The sequence below is a fragment of the Spinacia oleracea genome, chromosome 6, assembly GCF_020520425.1.
Source record: "Spinacia oleracea cultivar Varoflay chromosome 6, BTI_SOV_V1, whole genome shotgun sequence".
Lineage (NCBI taxonomy): Eukaryota > Viridiplantae > Streptophyta > Magnoliopsida > Caryophyllales > Amaranthaceae > Spinacia > Spinacia oleracea.
The window spans coordinates 114,937,121-114,943,500 of NC_079492.1; the positions used below are offsets into that span (position 1 = coordinate 114,937,121).

The 6,380-nt window shown below is 37.8% G+C and overlaps 1 long non-coding RNA gene across 1 annotated transcript; it reads right to left on the reverse strand.

Annotated features, from left to right (window-relative positions):
• Nucleotides 1-734: 734 nt before the first annotated feature.
• LOC130463932 (uncharacterized) lies at nt 735-4,198 on the reverse strand. Its single transcript, XR_008924157.1, has 4 exons — nt 3,306-4,198; nt 2,880-2,951; nt 1,084-1,790; nt 735-955 (listed from the first exon to the last, which is right to left on the reverse strand). It is a non-coding gene; the product is annotated as an uncharacterized lncRNA (long non-coding RNA).
• Between the last annotated feature and the right edge of the window lie 2,182 nt (nt 4,199-6,380).

Below are 6,380 nucleotides of genomic sequence, written 5' to 3' on the forward strand. Positions count from 1 at the left end.
CTTTCTCTTGGCGTAGTGCCTTTCCCATTGTCGTATTGTCTTTTGGCGTGGGGTATTGTCTTTTGGCGTGGGTATTGTCTTTTTGTGTGGGGAGTTGTCTAATGGCGTGGGGTATTGTCTTTTGGCATGGGGTACTTTCCCTTGGCGTGGGTACTTTCCCTTGGCGTGGGTACTTTCCCTTGGCGGCGTAGTGCCTTTCCCGTTGTCGTATTGTCTTTTGGCGTGGGGTATTGTCTTTTGGCGTGGGTATTGTCTTTTTGCGTGGGGTGTTGTTTAATGGCGTGGGGTATTGTTTAATGGCGTGGGTTATTGTCTCTTGGCGTGGGGTAATATCTCTTGGCGTGGGGTACTGTCTCTTGTCGTGGGCTACTTTCAGTTGGCGTCAGTTGGCGTCAGTTGGCGTAGTGCCTTTCCCGTTGATGACGTTGCTTTGATAATGAATTTGCTTAACAGGTTAATTTTTTTTACACGAACACGACCCGTTTAACTAAATGGGTTACACGTGTTAGTTTCGTGTTACCCGTTTAATAAACGGGTCGTGTTCGTGTCTAGCCTTCCTGACCCGTTTATTAAACGGGTCGTGTCTGTGTTAGGGGGTCCTCAACCAGTTATAATAGAATGATAGTGTTGTAAATCAACTTTATATCTGTAAATTTTGTTTTTTTTTTCAACTCTTGGACATACCAGGGTTGTGTTCGTGGGTTAGGTGGGTCGCGGGTGGGTCGAGCTGGAACAATAACTCCAAGCATAAAAACTCCACAATGATAACAATTGTTCTGCTTGGGATTCCCCGTTACAATAAAAAGTTTCCAAGACTTTAGGATAACATAATCCAACAAACTTATAATACAAATACATGCACAGCCGATACAAACCAACAATTCCAACACACAAGTCCTAAGAACACCTTCCAACCAGCAGGTAGCAGCATCTTCGATCCCCCCTAATCAGCAGCCTGCAAAGAAAGAAAAAGGAAATCATTAGGGATGAAAACACCTAGAAGAAAGAAGGAAGAAACAATCTTAAGCAAATTTTAAGGGATATGGAAGAACTTAAGTGAAACAATGAATTTAGATGGCTGACCCAATTTCACATCATTAGAAGCCGAATTTTCCAAAATCATCATCAATTTGTTGTTGTATAGAAAGAGCATCATCTGCATTTTCTGCCGCAAGGAGAAAAACGTTGACATTCACATGCAAGTTCTTTTTTATCATCATACTATAGAGTGTTGACACATTCCCCGCGAGGTCGCGGGTAAGAACTCCACTTCTTTTCAAATCATGTACTGCACGAGCAACTTTCTTACTGATGTCCTCAGAATCGATTGATTCATGGCTTCTCTTTCGCGACCCACTACTTACAGAAGCCTGTGTTGCATCCGAGGGAGGTGGACAATGGGGTTCAATGCACTCACATATGTTCTTCGAATTTGAAGAGCAATCGCACCACGAAATGCTCCTTAATACATCAAGCAATATTGAAAGGTTACGAATTTCATTCATAGGTCCACTACCTGGTAGTCTGTGGTGCTTTACTTCATTGTTGTATTGTTTGAGAACGTTAAATCATAAATTTCTGCTTTGCCAAGTTTTCTTACCCTCTTTAACCAGAGGGTAAGCAACATCTATAACAATCTTTTTCAATAGATCCTTCTCTTCCTTTGTTTGACGAGTCAATAGTCTGACCTGTGGGGATGGAACCAATGCCATTGCTTCTAGTTCTTCTGCAGTAGGACGCTCAGGTTGCATACCTGTAGTACTGAATTTACTAGAGCGTGGTTGTTCAACCTGCAGCCAGCCATGAATAAAGCCCTATAAATTTAGATTAAAAAGCATGGAAACAAAATGCAAACAACCAAATTGCATCTTCCTCGCTTAGAAAACCAAAAAAGCATGGAAACTGTATAATTTCCCACAACTTGGAAAATATAGCAAACAACCAACATGCAAATCAAATACAGCAAACTTAGAACATCATACAAAAAATCAGCAATTTGGTTTTCTTTCCTCTTTCCAGAAGAATTATCCAGTTCTTAATGAAAGCCAACAATAAGTATGGAAATGTGAAGAGTAACATCCTCATGATGCAGCCTCTGCCACACATTACTCAAGCATACAGACTTCTTTGTCAAGAAGAAAATCAGTGAGGTTTGAGTACTGTCAAGACAACAGAACAAGTTGCTTTTGCATTGAAAGGTTCTAATGAACAAGCAGCAAACAAGAATTTCAGAGGAGGAAATTACTCAAGCTCAAACTCCAGAGGTTCAGGCGATAATCAGAACAATGGCAGTGGCAGAGGTGGTTAATTAATAATATCCCTTCCTAGTATAAGTCATTAATCTCATCAGTACTTATTGACAAGATTTCTTGGCTTCATTACTGTAATAATCCCCCTTTTGGCTTGTATTCTGTCCTCAACAAGCTCCTAGTATATAACTCATTTTAATTTCCTTAATTCACTACTTAGAACATCATACAAAAATCTACACTTATAAAAGTTATGGATCCATTTCTGGATTTATTTCCTCTTTCCAGAAGAATTATCCAGTTCTTAATGAAAGCCAACAATAAGTATGGAAATGTGAAGAGTAACATCCTCATGATGCAACCTCTGCCACACATTACTCAAAATTACAGACTATTCTGTCCTTAACAAGCTCCTAGTGTATAACTCATTTTAATTTCCTTAATTCACTAAATGATTAAAAAATTCCAGCAGCAAATAAAACAATTAATTCACTAATAAAACAATTTCACACAAATTAATTGAATGTAGCAGCAAATAACACCTAAAAATTAGATCAGTTTGCCTTTCCAAAACCAAAAAAACAAAACAAAACAAAAAATCAATTTGGAAACCGATTGAGCCAAAAATACCTCCGGAGAGCACTCGGTCTCTGTTTCCCTTCTCAATAAAATAGTAGCTGACTTCAAGAGTTGTAGTGCTACCTGTAGCCAGCCATGAATACAACTTTATAAATTAGAAACAAAAATTTAGAAATCAAACATGACAAAAATTTAAACAAAAAATTTACAAATCAAACATGACTACTGAAATTAAAATTGTTCATAATAGCCAATTAGAAAACATCATAAGAAGCAAGTATTAAACAACTTTTTTTTTTTGAGGGAAGTATTAAACAACTTAGACAATTACTTTCAAAACAAAAAAAAAATTGATAATCAGAAGAGAAATTCGCAAACCAATTTAGCCAAAGAAGCAATAATCAAGCTCAATATTGCAAACCAACAAACAAAATACCTCAACATTTTTGTTTTCTCCATTTCTTTTTTGGTTCTTACCGGTTTCTGCTTTGCATCCCATAAAATTAATAGCTGTTTCCAGACACGGTAGCTCCATATATTAATCGAAAAGGCTGAACAAAATTACTACTTGATTGATTGATTTGAAAAGTTTAGGTGTGAATTAGCATTAAAAGCTCTGCTGCTGCTCTAGTTTGAGTGTAGAGGTTTTTCTTTCTATTTTTTATTATTTTTTTGGACTGGAGTTTGAGTGTAGAGAGGTTGGAGTGGAGGTTGCCCACACTTTTCCCTTTTTTTCTCACCACGGGTAGGGTTTTGGGATCAATTCCGGTAAGGGTCTTGGGGTTAATTTTCGATGGGGTGCTAGGGGGTGGTCGGAAAAGGGAGGGGAAGAGGGAGGGTGGTCGAAAGGGGGCTTTTAAGGTCGTAAAGGGGAGGAGAGGGGGGAGTCTCGCCAGTGGTTTGCGCCATCCAGACCAAAACCATGACCTAGAAATTTGGTTGGGTTTTCGGTCTTTCGTGATGTATAATCCACGTTTTTCGACAATCACCCTTTCTGAGATCTTCAGGTTGACTCCGACAAGGCTACGTCTTTCAACCAATACCCGCGCTCACCCGAAAGGGCTCACCAAGTACCACCGTCCGACATTTGCCCCTTCCGAGTCACCATCTTTCAACGAGTACCCGCGCTAAACCAAATGGGCTCACCGAGTCCCACCGTCCGACGGTGGCACGGTGCTAGTTCATCAGTTTAAGAAGATGTACTTTGCAATAGACAGGAAAGGGAAGCTCTATAGGTTGGACACTAATACAATGACTTTAGCAAGTGTCTTAGTGTCCGAACCGGTTTGCCGAGGTAATGGAGTTTGTGACAGGAGGAAGAGGCTGGTGGTGGACCCCACCTCAGGGGAGCTGCACTTAGTGTTACGGGAGCAGTTGTGTGTGAAGTTATGGTATGGTAAAATTACTATTACAATACTCAAAAAGTTATAGCTCTAGCATTTGAAAGATTCCAATCCGGATATCCGGATAATCAACTATAAGTTATATGATCAATATAATTTGTATCAGATAACTTATGTTAGAAAAAGGAACAAATTTATACATATAGTACTCCACAATATTTATAAAATAATTTTTTGGTTTGCACAACTCATAATGGTTATATCTATGTTATGTCGGGAGTTTTAGATGGCATGAATGGGAACTCCTTTTTGAGCTTGAGAGATGATACATTACAAATGTACAAGAGTTACTTGATTATCCGGATATCTGGATAATCAACTATAACTTATAGTTGATTATCCGAATAACTATTATCCGGATGATCAACTATAACTTATAGTTGATTATCCGGATATTCGGATAATCAACTATAAGTTATATAATCAATATAAATTTAGGAAAATGAGTGCTGATTTGGTTTTTTTCTCTCTATTTATTTTTCCCATTTTTTATATTTTAAATGTTTAAACTTTAAGATTTAAAACCCGAACCCGAACATGACTCGACCTGAACATAACCCATAGTTTATCGGAGGGTAACTCTACAAATCAGTCATCTACAACATAATTATACCCTAATTATACCATAATTATACCCTATTCATAATTACTGCTTTCTCCTCATTTTTATACCGTGTTTATATTTTATGTTGATTGAAGTTTGAAACTTTATTACTCTAGAAAGTTCTTCCAAATTTTATGTTATTTTATTTGACCATCTTCTTGGTATATAATTATATTATCAATATAATTATATCCGGATAATCAATTATAAGTTATTATTGATTATCTGGAAATCCGGATAGTCGACTATAACTTATAGTTGATTATCCGAATATCTGGATAATCAACTATAAGTTATTAGTGATTATCCGGATATCCGGATAATAGACTATAAGTTATTAGTGATTATCCGGATATCTGGCTATTAGTAAAATGGTTGATTTAATCTTTCAAAAAAAAAATTGGTTAATTTAAAGAAACAGTCAAACAACCCTTCATTCAATATTTTCGTTTTTCAAAACTTATACTTAGAGCATTAATTGCATCAATTTTGGTTGATTTAAAGAAACAGTCAAACAACCCTTCATTCAATATTTTCGTATTTCAAAACAATTTTTATTGAATTAATTCAACTCTATCTTTAATGCTCCTTTACTCCCTCGATATTGTGGCACACTAATCCTTATCTGCTTGATAAAAAATGGGTCATATTGCTTGACATGTCGATGTGGCCCGATCTAAAATAGGATGTGGATGTGGCCTGGTCTAAAATAGGTCATATTGGGCTTTGTTCAAGAATACTAAGCCAACGTCTAAGACACTACGCAAGTTAAAAATACACTATAGTCCAAACACCAAATTCGTAATCCCTAAGTTATCATCTATGCCTACTGAGTCAACAACGCCATCTTCTAAGAAAATACGCCATACACCGAACGCCAAATTCATAGTCCCTAAGCTATCATCTACTCCAGCCATGTATCAAACGCCAACTGGATAAAACCTATGCCTACTGAGTTCACCTACGCCAAATGGATAAAACCTATGCCTACTGAGTTCAACGACGCCAACTGGATAAAACATATGCCTACTGAGTTCACCTACGCCAACATCTAAGACACTACGGGAGTACTGGACCCAACGCCAATCTCCAGACCCCACGCTAACATTTTAGAAGATCAGAGGGAACAGAAACCCACGCCAACTGGAAAAACCCCACGCCAACTGGAGAAACTACGCCAATCAACAAGAAAAAATAAACAGCAAATCAAATCCAACAATGCAACAACGACGCCAACATATCAAAACGAATATCAAATCAAAGATAAATATCAAAACAAATTCAACAAGGCAACCACGAATTTAACCAACTATGTCGCTTATATTTACACGAAAACGCCGGTCAATAGATATTGATGTGAAAATGTTTATTGAGTTTAAACTAAATTTCTATTACCCACCACAACCATCGCTTGAACCCCAACCACCAGGGAATGCTTCATCAAAACCCCATGTGAAGATCAAAACCACCAGGGAATGCTTCATCCCCGCTGTTCTTGAGTCACCATCATCCCTGATATGGCCAGAGGAAGCTATCCTTGACAGC